The 15430-nt window shown below is 38.2% G+C and overlaps 1 protein-coding gene and 1 long non-coding RNA gene across 3 annotated transcripts in view; one reads left to right on the top strand and one right to left on the bottom strand.

The window, feature by feature from the left end:
- The window catches only part of tex264a (testis expressed 264, ER-phagy receptor a), a 200441-nt gene that overhangs the window by 164477 nt on the left and 20534 nt on the right, over window positions 1-15430 (bottom strand). The gene's annotated exons all lie outside the window — the stretch shown is intronic.
- Window positions 184-4043, top strand: LOC133570047 (uncharacterized). The gene is made up of 3 exons (XR_009810036.1): window positions 184-272; window positions 3376-3545; window positions 3661-4043. It is a non-coding gene; the product is annotated as an uncharacterized LOC133570047 (long non-coding RNA).

The following is a 15430-nucleotide window of genomic DNA, read 5'->3' as shown; positions in this document are numbered from 1 at the left end:
CAATGTACGTCCAGGGTTAAGTTACCGTATATATATATATATATATATATATATATATATATATATATATATATATATATATATGTATATGAAATACTCGAGTTGGTGAATACTAGCTGTAAAAATTGTAGCGGATGGCTACGGGGTGTTAGCCAATGGCTTTGGCGGTGGGGCGGGACTTCCGGGGAAGTTAGGGAAGTGACGCTATTGACAGGAAGTGTTGGTTCGAGTTTTGCCAGGAAAAGGAAATAGACTTCTTGGTAAACACTGAGGTGAGTGTAAAGTCAACATTTTTAACTCGGGTAAATTAGTTATTTTAGTATTTGTGAGTCCATGGAAACTTCACTTTTATCTCCCGCTGGATCCACATCGTTCGAGAATGGAGACAGGCTAGCTGTTAGCTTCAAGCTAACCAACACCAAAAGCAGACTCATCCACCTCAAAAACATACTTTGCAGGTCAAAAAACAGGGCAGTTGTTTGCCTTTTGAAGTGTTAATGTGCGAGGAGTGTTCAAAAAGAGTCTTTTGAAGAAGTGGCTGACAAGTTAGCATTGCTGACAGTGACGTGTTTACTGAAGCAGAAATGGTGACTGTGTGTTATGATAAACGCGATAGATTCATCAGATTAAATGTTTTTATTATCTATAGCAGGCGTGTCAAAAGTGTGCCAAAGAGGTCATTTGCGGCCCACAGCTAATGTTTTAAAGGCCCACGGCACATTCTAAAAATACTATTATAATAAACTAAAACATAACAAAAGTGAAATAAAAAAGCTTAAAGGTGAAATGTAATTTAGAAAAAGTTGCAATGTTGACTATAAAACAAAGTGTTTTTTTTTTCTTTTAAACTGTCATTGCTCAAAACATAATATTGAATCAAAATCAAATTTATTATGAATTATTGACCTAACCAAGGTTCCCATTACTTCACATCAAATATTACACAAAGAAAAATATTTTTGGTGTAAGATTTTGCATATTTTGTGTGTTTGCCATTAAAAACATAGTTTTGTTTGACAAAAAAGGGCGGAAAACAAACAAACAAAAAAACAACATAAAAAAACTTAAACATTTTGAAATGAGGGATAGATGTGAAGTTGATGTAGACTCCAGATATTTAAACGTTAAATATAAAATGTATGTATGCCCTGGCACACCATTATCATCATTTCATGACCGAAGCAAAACACTTTTTACACTTTTATACTGAAATAAATACACCTACAACTTCCATCCATTTTCTACCGCTTATTCCCTTTCGGGGTTGCGGGGGGCGCTGGCGCCTATCTCAGCTACAATCGGGCGGAAGGCGGGGTACAGCCTGGACAAGTCGCCACCTCATCGTAGAACTTATTAAATAAAAACATAGAAAAAAACTACCAGCAGCGGTAAAGTTTAGATCCATGAAGGAAAGAAGAAATTGAATGAATGTTTATAACTGAATACATTTGTTTTCTTTTTTTATTATTTTTTTAAATGAATTAAGTAATGTTTATGACAACCTTTTTCCAAAACACGATATAGAATGTGAGATACAACAGGATAACGAATACATTTATCATTGGTTTTCAAAACGCTGACAAAAAAGTGGGACCCCAAAAATTTACTGTGGGACCCCATTGTTATGACTTGATGGGGTCCCTGGGATCCCATCTTAAAAATCCCAAGCGCCAACACAGCAGTCAACATAAATATATTATTTATAAAGAAAGTTCGAGTATCATTGGCAAATTTTCACCTACTCCCAGCCTTGGCGTGCTGCCTGCCTTGGCGCGCATATATATGTCCTCTTTTTGGGATTTCACAATATGGTCAGCCTAATTTACAAACACCGGAATTCAGAACATCAACATAATTGGATTGGGTGCCAACAAAACCGATTAACACAAACTTTAATAATACCAAGAGATATAAATCTTGCATGTAATACAGAGGGAATGCTGTTGCATAATACCAGGTCTTATGGTCATCGTCACATTGTTTGATGTGGCAAATAGTCCATTGTCAACATTTAACAGTTATTCTGTCATGTATTGGCATTTTGTTAACTTATTTTTACACTTCTATGCCAGTCACTAAAGGTCTTATGATGGCGGCAGCTTGGCTTTGAGAGGAGGAATTTCTGATATCTCAATTTTGATTGTTTTTTATGGGATGATTTTTTCAAACTTCCAAAAAGGCAGAGTTCTGCCATTGCAGTGTTCTTCATTTGTATTTGACAAAGAAGAGAACAAAGCAAAGATCATCCATCTGTAAGCTGTTCAATTCCTCCTATATGATTGTCTGCAAACCCAGTGGCCTCGGCCCACTCTCTTTGATGAATCTTGCAGACGGACAAGTCTGCCTCCTCTTTTTCCGCCCTTCTACACAACTAGAGTATGTGCATTGTTTACCTAGTCAGTCCCCAGAGTTAAACCTCTGCCCTCAGGATGCTCCAAGATTGTTAACAGTATCCTCCAATGTATCTGATCTATCTTGATTTGACAGCAGCTGACCATTCCGAGATCCATGGATAAACTGTTTAATCCTTCAGACATGCATATTAATTTTCTGTGGAAATTAAAAACACAACATATGCAAGCAGTGAATGAATAAGCAGACTAAATAAAAATGGTTCAAGAGGAAGCATTGTTCTAAATACTCACTCAGTGTGGTATTAGAAGGCCTAAACAGTGCAGGAGGTCAAGTCTAAACTATCAAAGTTGCCAGAAAACAGTAATTTCCCAATATCGCAATGGATGTGCCCATCTATCAGCCGCCGATTAAGGAGGTCAAGTCTAAACTATCAAAGTTGCCAGTAAAACAGTAATTTCCCAGTAAGGCAAGGGATGTGTCCATCTATCAGCCGCCGATTGGTATCGGACAGCTTTCGTAAAAAAAAAAGGATGTAAACTGCCATTATGTCTTTTAATGCCGATCACAAACACAGATCTTGTCTGACTCACACTATTTGTTTTTGGTCCCCGGCTGACTAGCGGTGAGCATCTAAACATGTGACTACTTACACAGTGTGAAGCAATGCCCCTAAACTAATAATAATCTCGTTCATTACGGCATATAAATTGTATTTTGTAGTTTCTTAAGTATCTTGATCAAGTATCTTGTCACTGCAGAACGATACTAAACATGTTATAAACCGAGAGCAAGGAGGAGCAGAAATGCCAACTGGGCTGATGAAATAATATAAATATATCGTGATAGACACGTAATCAATATCAATAAAAACTGCTTTTTGATTTTTTTGGGGGGTGTGTGGGGGTTGGAAGGAACAGAAGAGAATAAAGCAGGGTTGTTTGAATTAACCAAATAACTCGATGTCTGGTAATCTAGCATGGTAAATGGATTATATTTGTATAGCGCTTTTCTATCTTCAAGGCACATTGATGGCGGAAGCTGCCGAGGAATGCACTAACCACGACCCATCAGGAGCAAGGGTAAAATGTCTTGCCCAAGGACACAACGCAAGTGACTAGAATGGTGGAAACTGGGATCAAACCACTGTACGCTTCAAATACCGGACAGCATCTTCTTTCTACCACGGCCAGGTAGTGTTTCCACTGTGCCTTTAGCTTTAAACTTGCGAATTATGCTCCCAACTGTGTCTCTTGGAATGTGTAATGTCTTTGCTATTTTCTTATATCCATATCCTTTCTTATGAAGAGAAATTACCTCCTCTCTTGACTTCTTTGACCACTCCCTGGACTTCACCATGTTGCAAATACACCATTGACCATCTACAAGAAGCTGAGCGTCACAGTCTTTTTCAATCAGTTTAATTGTTGCTCGTTATGGTTCTAATCAAATCTAGAGGTGTTTTCAACACCCGATTGAAAAGACCTTATTCAAATTCTGTTCTTAAGAGTTATGATCTTCAAGAGGTTGAATAATTTTGTCAATGAGATATTAAGAGAAATGACACTGTTTTGTATGTTACAAAATATAATGTTGTAATTCAAGTTGCATTTGTCTATTTAATGGATCTTTATTTGATATGACTATAAACAAAATACGGAATAAATGTCCGACTTGCTAAAACACCAAAATTGTGTCAGGGTTGAATAATTTGGATCAGAACTGTATGCTTATTGTTCACAATCATTATGAGCGACCAGAACACACTTTTTTTTTTTAGAATTTTGAAGCTGATAAAAAAAGGCTCGAAAGATGTGATTGATGGGAGTCACCGTTGGAGCCTTCAAAGCCCTCTAAAACAACTTCAAAACCCTCCAGCAACATTTATATACAGACTGCAAGTCTATATATATAATATACTAACAATATGTAATATGTTCAATATTAACCATATTTGGATAATTTTAAGCATTTCTGCTCTCTTCCGCACATTGACTTCTGTTTACATAGCAGCGCACGTCTGACTTCTAGCAGCAAATGTGTGTTCTTACTTCCAGAATTAAACATGCATGTGTGTTCCAATCATGGCAAACTTGGCAACACACAACACAGATGACTAGTTTTGGACAAATGAGGATTCACAACCTTTTATTTTTTAAGCTAAATATACTGAGGATGAACTACTGCTTATAGCAGCGAGCACGAAGAAAAGGGTGAGATTTTGGAGGAGACGCATGCCGGGAGAGTGAGTTTTGGAGGAGACGCATGCCGGGAGAGTGAGGTAAAAACAACAGCACTATAAATATGGAACTTGGAGACAAGCTATTTTGACATAAATGGATTGCTTACCCAAATCAACAGGAAACATCCCAGGCCATCTGGACCAGACGAACAACTGTCTATCGAGTGAATCAATATGTAACGATCATAAATAACCGCAGGACGTCATGCATGTTATTACAACTACACTGCATATGCTGTCTGGCTAGCTCAGCTATGTATAAAGAAAACATGAAATGTGGGCTAATACTGTAATATGATTGTTCATGATTTTCAGTCAGTACAGAGTCCTATCGCAGTGTTGCAGAATAGAAAGTACTTTATTGATCCCTGGGGATCAATACATTACAAATGCATTACAAACTCAAACGTGTTAGGCTAATATTGCAGCATGGCAATGTGGTACAATGTTAGAAAAAGAGTTCCTCAGTGTCTGGTCTTACAATAACAATGTCGCTACAACTTGGTAATTGTACAGTTTACGGAACATATATGATTTACTGTTGACAGTTTTTAAGTGTGATTTAGAGGTATAATTGATTGCTCCCGTTAGCTGCATTGCTAGCCACCTAGAACAAGCTTATTTTTACTAAAAAAAACTGTTGTGTTTTTGTCTCTCATAAAGATTGTGAACGATAGGCAACATTCCAAAACAACGCAGTTATCCTTTAAGGAACTCTGGGTGGATCTCATCCACCCCCGGTGCCCTGACCCCAAGGTGCTTTTTAACTACCTCGGCAACTTTAGCTCCAGAAATGGGAGAGAACAACACAGATTCCCGAGACACTGCTTCTTCAAAGGAAGACGTGTAGGTGGGATTGAGGAGTTCTTCAAAGTAATCTCTCCACCGATCCACAACATCCCGAGTCGAGGTCAGCAGCACACCACCCCCATCAAACACAGTTTTGACAGTGCACTGCTTCCCCCACCTCAGGCGGCAGATGGTGGTCTAGAATCGCTTCAAAACCGTCCCAAAGTCATTTTCCATGGCTTCTCCGAACTCCTCCCATATCCGAGTTTTTGGATCCGCAATCGCCGAAACTGCATACCACTTGGCTTGTCGGTACCTCTCTGCTGCCTTAAAAGTCCCACGAGCCAAGAGGAACCAATTAAACTCTTTCTTCAGCTTGAAAGGATCCCTCACCGTTGGTTCTACGAGCGGATTCTGAGATTACCACCATGACTGGCACCAACCACCTTGCGGCCAAAGCTCCAATCGGCCGCCTCCACAATAGAGGCAGGAAACATGTTCCACTCAGACTAAATGTCCAGCACCTTACTCATGACATGTTCGAAGTTCTTCCCGAGGTGGGAATTGAAACTGTCTCTGACGGGAGACTTTGCCAGACGTTCCCCGCAGACCTCACAATGGGCTTGCCAGGTTTTACCGGCATTCTCACACCAGGTGGAGATTGGTAGAAAGCCCTGCCCCTCACCTTACCGCAAATCGGATGACAAAACCACAAAGTCAATCATCAAACTGCGGCTTAGGGAGTTCTGGTACCAAGTGCACATATGGACATTCTTATGTTTGAACGTTGGTTATGGATTATCTGTCCAAAAACAAAACACTACTCCTGTTTAGATCTGGGCGCCCATTTCTCCCAACCACGCCTTTCCGGGTTTTACTGTCGTTGCCAATGTCAGAATCAGAATCAGAAGAGTTTTTATTGCCATTGTTGGGGAACATGTTCACAAACTAGGAATTTTACTTGGCACAATCGTGCAACAAAACATATTTAACAAAGAATAGAATAACATGAGCTGTACCTGAGCTATCAGATGTTGTTATTGTTCATGTGCCTGATGGCCGAGGGAACAAAACTGTTCAGGTATAACGAATTTCAACGTATAGTCAATAAACATGCTCCCTTTCGAAAATTTTGAGTTAAAGGTCGAAATAATCCCTGGTTTACCTCTGCAATTGGAAACCTTCTCAATGAGAGAGATGTTGCTTGTGGGCCAGGGCTCGAAAAACAAAGACAGAGGTTGACTGGCTTAGCTTTCACCAGCGTAGAAATAAATGTACATCGCTTGTTAAGAGAGCCAAGTCTGATTTTTACCTGTATGAATGCAAAAAACATATAAATGACCCCAAAAGGTATAGGCAAACCATGAAAGCTTCTTTAAATCACGTTACAAGAAATGACTTTCCATGTCATTTGATTACTCAATCTGGTACTTTGTCTGATAAGACAACTATATCAAATTGTTTTAATGAGTATTTTGTTTCTGCCGAATTTTTGTTTGAGTCGTTGAATCCTCAATCGTCAAATGTTGGTTTAACTAATGTTAGTATACCAAATACACCGCAGACTGTAAAAAGACACAGCACCTGCACTTTTCACACCTGTATCAGTATCTGAGATAAACAGTGCATGAAAAAGCCTAGACACAACTAAAGCAGCAGGACCTGACCAAATTGAACCCTTTTTCTTAAAATTGGCTGCTGATTTTATTGCTGAGCCTTTCTCGCATATTTCGAACCTCAGTCTAACAAGTAAAAGCATTCTAAAAATCTGGAAATCAGCCTTTGTTCTTCCCCTGCTAAACGGGGGTGAACCCACAAATATAAATAATTACTGACCAATTTCTAAATTAAGCATTTTAGCTAAAGTGTTTGAGAAGATCATCAGTAACCAGCCAAAGGATTTTTTAGAATTAAACAATATTTTATCTCTATTTCAATCTGGTTTTAGAAAACAGCATAGCACTATTACAGCTGCTCTAAAGGCCCTCTTTGATTTTATCGAGGCTGCTGACGGCAGTAAATACTGTGTCGCCCTATTTATTGATTTGTCAAAAGCATTTGACACAGTAGACCACAGTCTGCTCATTCAAGCTCTCCATCACGTTGGATTATCCAAAAATGCAGCTGCTTGGTTCACAGACTATCTTTCCAGCAGAACACAACGTGTACAAGCGGCTGGGACGACCTCTTCATTACTAGATATTACCAAAGGAGTTCCACAAGGCTCAGTGCTGGGGCCCATTTTATTTTTTATCTACTTAAATAATCTTTGCAAAAATCTGTCAAATGCAATGTACCATTTTTATGCAGACGACACCATTGCTGTTCAACCTCCATCACTCAGGCCTTTGAGTTTTTACAAGCTGCTTTTGATGTCATCCAGGCTGACTTATTTTATCTTAAATTGGTTTTAAATACAGATAAAAGCAAGTTAATGGTTTTCTCTCATTCAAGCATGCTAGTGGAAAACATTCCAAATAGTGTAACATCAAATGGAAACCCTATAAAGCAAGTCTTAAATTACAAGTACTTGGGTTTTACTTTTGATCAGGAGCTTTCATTTAAAGCCCATATTAACAACTTGGTCTCTAAGCTTAGGGTAAAGCTTGGTTTCCTTTTTAGAAATAAAAACTGCTTCTCCCTTAAAGTCAGAAAGAAATTGGTGATAGCGACTATCTTGCCCGTAATTCTTTATGGAGACGTGCTTTATTTTAGGGCTTCATCTAAATGCCTCCAGTCCTTGGACACTGTTTTTCACTCAGCACTAAGATTTGTTACTGTCTGTCGTAGTCTCACCCACCACTGTCAACTGTATATGAAGTCAGACTTATCTTCATTGAGTGCACGCAGATGCACACATTGGCTGACCATCATTTATAAAGCTCTTTTAGGTTTAATACCTCCATAATTGTGTACTTTGTTACACAGAAAAAACAGCGCTTATGTGTTATGTTCTAACAATTTGTATGTTTTAACTGTTCCCCATGTACGGACTGAATTTGGCAGAGGGAAGCTACCCTCTTATTTTGTGGGTTAAACGCCAACGTACAGGCTCTGAGCCGCGGGGCAACAAGTGTTGCAGCTCCACCCGTTGCCTCTCACTATTTCCAATGCCAGAGTGGAAGTGAGTCCAGTCCCTTTCAAGAGGACTGGTTCCAAAGCCCTTACTGTGCGTCGAAATAAGTCCAACAAGATCCAGCCACCTCTTTCCCACCTCGCACGCCAGCTCAGGCTTCTTCCCCTCCAGCGAGTTGATGTTCCACAACACAGTAGCTAACTTCTCTAGCCGAGGATCGGACTGCCAAGGGCCCTGTCTTTGGCTGCCGCCCAGTTCACATTGCACTCAACCTCTATGTCCCCTCCTGTGAGTGATGAACCCATTGGAGGGGGGACAAACGTTTCCTCTTCGCCCGAACCACCAGGCGCTCGTCATCAAGCTCCGCCTCCAGGTATTGCTCCTGAGGAGGGCCCCGGTGACCCACGTCCGGGGAAGGAAATCTGGGTCCTTGATTGTGTTTTATCATCAAGGTCTTCAGGCTGCTCTTTAGGACCTGTTTGTCTTTGGAAACAGCATAGCTCCTAGGATTATGTGGGATATTCAAACTACTCTATCACAATAAGGCGGCAGCTCAGGAGAAGACTTAATAAACATTTATTACATATTTCTTATTTTGCACTTTCATTTAAATAGGTCATAGTTAAGTGGCTGCTGTGATTTTAGAATGTTGTTTACATTGATTATTTGTTTTCCATGGTTGTGTTGACATTTCCTGTCCTTTCTGGCTTGATAGCTGAGAGGATTAAAATTAGAGGAACGTTACATTTGAAATAAAAATGTTAACATTTAATATATATTTCTCCTGGTCCATATTTTTCACAGGTCATAAAAAATAAAAATAATTAATCTTTATCGACCAATATAAAATAACTTGTATTGTGATACAGTTTTCAGCCATATCGCCCGACGCTAATCCAGCTTTAAACAATAACAAATAAGTGCTTAGTAAAGTTTATGAAGTGGAGATAGAAGCACTTTAGAGCCGAAAGTAAGCAGATAACAGGAAGAAAAGTAAATATAATACTAATGACACTAGTAATATAACATTAACTGTTGGTGTGTCAGCATTTTCAGAGTTAGGAGCACATGACGCGTAACACCCTGTGCATGTGTGTAGTGTTGATGTGACGAGTGAACAAAACAGTAATTGTTTTTTCAGTACTTTTGGATTTTATATACATACTTCTTATGGGTTTCACTTTGTGCTTTAAATTTACAATGACAAATAAGGATATTTATTTATCTAAGGAGGGAAAATTGATCCCTAAATTGGTAGTGTTGATACAAGAGATGGGATCAGTATATAACTGATACAATGACCAAAAAAATATATTTATTTATCTAAGAGGAGGGCGGATTGATCCCTAAATGGGTGGTTTTGATACAAGTGGTGGTATCAGTATATAACTGATACAAGAGTAATTAGATATATATTTTTATTTTCATAATAATTTTGTTGTCAGTTTTGTTCAAGTTTGAAACCTCAGATACTGTTCCCTTTGACACAGGAGGCCTTTGATAGTAAAAAAAAAAAAGAAATATTTTAAAGAGTAGTAGATTATAGTTTTTCATTTTATGACTTTTTTTTGCTCGAACAATTGTATACGATAAGGAACTATGTCGTTTGATAGCAACCACCGTAAATAAATGAAAAACAATAGACTTAATGCACGTAATATGTATCAGCCATGATCCGTATCAGAATCAGCATTGAAATCCCTGACGAGCATCATTAAGTGAGCCAATGTTAAAGAGTAATACTGGAATATAGCAATATTTACTTCTTAATGGATAGCAGTGGGTAATGCAGGCTTGGATATTTTTATATTTCGTTTTGTTGTTAGTTAAATGTAATTTTAAAAAGACAATTAGTCCTACAATTTTTAAGATATGAGTTGACCAAGTCTTGCTCAAAACCTGTGATAGTACTGCCATCTACTGGTTGTTAATAGGCCCGCAGGTTAAGGGTGGAAAACGCTTATGTCCATTTGTTTTCAAACTAAAACAAGCCAGAGATAGTATTTAATTACATTTGTATTGTATTTTAATGTTGTAAACAATATAAAAATATTTTGGTGATAATAAAACATGCATCAAAACTAAGAGAACAACTCAAATTGTGAAGAGGAAAAAAGTGCAATCAATATTTGTTTTACTGAGTAATTAAAACAATTATGAGACATCAATAAAATAGTTTTTAAAAAAGCCAGTGTATGTGATGAAGAAATGAAAATCTGTGTATCAAATTTGGTTGTTTTAAGCTAAATTAGGATACAGGGTGTTAATTTTCAACAATATGACCAGTTTATTCCCATTAAAAGTTCTAAATGATAGTATTTTCAAATGAGTCTCAGAGGCCTCAAAATAGTCTATTAGAAGTGTGTTGTGTAAAATTGAGCCTTGATGCTGGAATTCAGACATTTTAAAACGGGCTTTTATGAAGCCCCTTACTCAGAACACATTGCTTTGTGGGTTTTAATGCTGTGTGTCCAGAGTCGTCCCCAACAAATGTTCATGTGTACTTTTTTACATAAACAGAACTAACGTTGCAGTCACAGTTTAGTGACAACACCATGCTAGGTTCAAATAAAATTATCCAACTTGACAGATAGTTTGCAGTGCTGTATTTTAAGATGTGTAGCAACCATCTTTTTGACAAAGTGGTGGGCGTAAGGGGCGTGCTCATCTTGCTTGGGGGCAAGCATGAGAAGGAATCAAGACCACGAGTAATGAGGTTTATTCTTCATGACCTCATGAAAACCCCAAACTTCAAAAGAGCGTTTGAGTGGAGAAACAAATAAGTGAGGGAGATGATACCTTTGCCAGTTTGGTGCTCATAAGCAGGCCCTAAGGCAGACCTGGGCAAATTAAGGCCCGGGGGACGCATGCGGCCTGTTAAGATTTTCGATCTGGCCCGCATATATTCACAAACAATTTGTTTGGATCTTTAAGATGGAAACTGTAGCTGCCATTATGATGTGCAGTGATGTTTTTAAATTCCCGTAAGTCTTGACCTATAGAAAGTATTTCAATGGTAGGAATCTGCCCTTTTGCATGATATACTAGTTACTATGGTAATCTAAGTCAGAGCAGCTCAAACAAGGCACTAAGCAGTGTGGGTGGGGTGTGTCTCCACAGCAAGTTTTTCCAGAGTAGCCAGCCTGAAATGCGGGTGCCATGGGTATACAGTGAAGAAAATAAGTATTTGAACACCCAACTATTTTGCAAGTTCTCCCACTTAGAAGTCATGGAGGGGTCTGAAATTTTCATGTTTGGGTGCATGTCCACTGTATGAGAGGTAACCTAAAAAGAAAAATCCAGAAATCACAATCAATGATTTTTTAACAATTTATTTCTGTGATGAAGCTGAAAATAAGTTCAACTCCAACATTAGTATTTGGTAGAGTAGCCATTGTTTGCAATTACGGAGGTCAAACGTTTCCTGTAGTTCTTCACCAGGTTTGCACAGACTGCAGGAGGGATTTTCGCCCACTCCTCCACACATATCTTCTCTAGATCAGTCCGGTTTCTGGGCTGTCGCTGAGTAACACAGACTTTCAGCTCCCTCCAAAGATTTTCAACTGGATTTAGTTCTGGAGACTGGCTAGGCCACTCCAGAAACTTGATATGGTCCTTACAAAGCCACTTCTTGGTTTTCCTGGCTGTGTGCTTTGGGTCATTGTCATGTTGGAAGATCCAGCCACGACTCATCTTCAATGATCTGACTGAGGGAAGGAGGTTTTTGGCCAAAATCTCACAATACATGGCTGCAGTCATCCTCTCCCTGATACAGTACAGTCATCCTGTCCCATGAGCAGAAAAACACCCCCATGGCATGATGGTACCACCCACACGCTTCACAGTATGGATGGTGTTCTTGGGATGGTACGCATCATTCTTCTTCCTCCAAACACGCATAGTGGAATTATGACCAAAAAGGTAAATTTTGGTCTCATCTGTCCACAAAACCTTCTCTCATGACTCCTCTGGATCATCCAAATGGTCATTGGCAATCTTAAGACGGGCCTTAACATGTGTTGGTTTAAGCAGGAGAACCTTCTGTGCCATGCATGGTTTCAAACCATGACGTCTTAGTGTATTACCAACAGTGACCATGGAAGCAGTGGTCCCAGCTCTTTTCAGATCATTGACCAAGTCCTTCCGTGTAGTCCTGGGCTGATTCCTCACCTTTCTTAGCATCACTGAGACCCCACGAGGTGATATCTTTCATGGGGCTCCACTCCAATTGAGCTTGACCGTCATGTTTAGCTTCTTCCATTTTCTAATGATTGCTCCAACAGTGGACCTTTTTTCACCAAGCTACTTGGCAATTTCTTCGTAGCTCTTTCCATTCTTATAGAGTTGTACAATTTTGTCTCTGGTGTCTTTGGACAGCTCTTTGCTCTAAGCCATGCTGAATATTTGGGTCTTACTGATTGTATGGGGTGGGCAGGTGTCTTAATGCAGCTAACGACCTCACACAGGTGCATCTGATTCAAGATAATACAGTGGAGTTGAGGAGGACTTTTAAAGGCAGACTAACAGGTCTTTGAGGGTCAGAATTGTAGCTGATAGACAGGTGTTCAAATACTTATTTTCAGCTGTATCACACAAATAAATTGTTAAAAAATCATAGATTGTGATTTCTGTTTTTTTTTTTTCTTTTAAGGTTATCTCTCATACAGTGGACATGCACCTACCGTAAAAATGTCAGACCCCTCCATGATTTCTAAGTGGGAGAATTTGCAAAATAGCAAGGTGTTAAAATACTTATTTTCTTCACTGTGTATATATATATATATATATATACATATATATATATAAATATATGTATATATGTATATATATATATATATATATATATATATATATATATTAGGGGTGTGGGGAAAAATCGATTTGAATACGAATCGCAATTCTCACGTGCGATTCAGAATCGATTCTCTTTTTTTATTTTTTTTTATCAATCCAACAAACCAATACACAGCAATACCATAACAATGCAATCCAATTCCAAAACCAAACCTGACCCAGCAACACTCAGAACTGCAATAAACAGACCAATTGAGAGGAGACAAACACGACACAGAACACACCAAAAGTAGTGAAACAAAAATGAATATTATCAACAACAGTATCAATGTTAGTTATAATTTCAGCAGAGCGGTGATTAAAAATCCCTTATTGACATTATCATTAGACAATTATAGAAATAAAAAAAAAGAACAATTGTGTCACAGTGGCTTATACTTGTGTCGCATCTCATAAGCTTGACAACACACTGTGTCCAATGTTTTCACAAAGATAAAATAAGTCATATTTTTGGTTCGTTTAATAATTAAAACAAATTTACATTATTGCAATCAGTTGATAAAACATTATCCTTTACAATTATAAAAGCTTTTTAAAAAGTCTACTACTCTGCTAATATGTCAGCAGACTGGGGTGGATCCTGCTGAAATCCTATGTATTGAATGAATACAGAATCCTTTTGAATCAGAAAAATATCGTTTTTGAATCGAGAATCGCGTTGAATCGAAAAAAATTGATATATAATCGAATCGCGACCCCAAGAACTGATATTGAATCGAATCGTGGGACACCCAAAGATTCACAGCCCTAATATATAAATATATACATATACACATTTATATTTATACAGTCAAGAAAATAAGTATTTGAACACCCTGCTATTTTGCAAGTTCTCCCACTCAGAAATCATGGAGGGGTCTGAAATTTCACGGAGCTGAAAGTCTTTGTTACTCAGCGACAGCTCAGAAACCGGACTGATCTAGAGAAGATATGTGTGGAGGAGTGGGTGAAAATCCCTCCTGCAGTCTGTGCAAACCTGGTGAAGAACTACAGGAAACGTTTGACCTCCGTAATTGCAAACAAAGGCTACTCTACCAAATACTAATGTTGGAGTTGAACTTATTTTCAGCTTCATCACAGAAATAAATTGTTAAAAAATCATGGATTGTGATTTCTGGATTTTTCTTTTTAAGTTATCTCTCATACAGTGGACATGCACCCAAACGTGAAAATTTCAGACCCCTCCATGATTTCTAAGTGGGAGAACTTGCAAAATAGTAGGGTGTTCAAATACTTATTTTCTTCACTGTATACACTGTTTTTAAATTCCCGTAAGTCTTGACCTATAGAAAGTATTTCAATGGTAGGAATCTGCCCTTTTGCATGATATACTAGTTACTATGGTAATCAAAGTCAGAAATGTTCACGGTAGGTGCTTGTACACAGATAACCTAAAAAGAATACAGTGAAGAAAAATCCAGAAATCACAATCTATGATTTTTTAACAATGTATTCGTGTGATACAGCTGAAAATAAGAATTTGACAACCAACATTAATAGTTGGTAGAGTAGCTTTTATTTTCCATTACAAAGGTCAAACCAGGTTTGCACAGACTGTATGTTATATTATATATATATATATATATATTTACATACACAGCTGCTGTTCATATTATTAGAATATCATGAAAAAGTTTATTTATTTCAGTAATTATATTCAGAACGTAAAACTTACATATTATATCAATTCATTACACCCATAGTGATATATTTGAAATGTTTATTTCTTTAAATTTTGATGATTAGTACTGACAAATACTGAAAATCCCAAATTCAGTATCTCAGAAAATTAGAATATTAGTTACGACTAGTACCAAAAAATATTTTTTAGAAATGTGGGCCAACTGAAAAGTATGAACATGGAAAGTTTCAGCAAGTACGTCAATCAATACTTAGTTGCAGCTCCTTTTGCCTGAATTGCTGCAGCAATACGGCGTGGCATGGAGTCGACCAGTCTGTTGCACTCCTCAGGTGTTATGAGAGCCCAGGTTGCTTTAATAGTGGCCTTCAGCTCTTCAGCACTGTTGGGTCTGGCATCTCGCATCTTCCGCTTCACAATACCCCATAGGTTTTCTATGGGGTTAAGGTCAGGTGAGTTTGCAGGCCAATCAAGAACA

Source organism: Nerophis ophidion, linkage group LG16 (genome assembly GCF_033978795.1).
Source record: "Nerophis ophidion isolate RoL-2023_Sa linkage group LG16, RoL_Noph_v1.0, whole genome shotgun sequence".
Lineage (NCBI taxonomy): Eukaryota > Metazoa > Chordata > Actinopteri > Syngnathiformes > Syngnathidae > Nerophis > Nerophis ophidion.
This window is presented reverse-complemented; position numbering and strand designations above follow the sequence as displayed.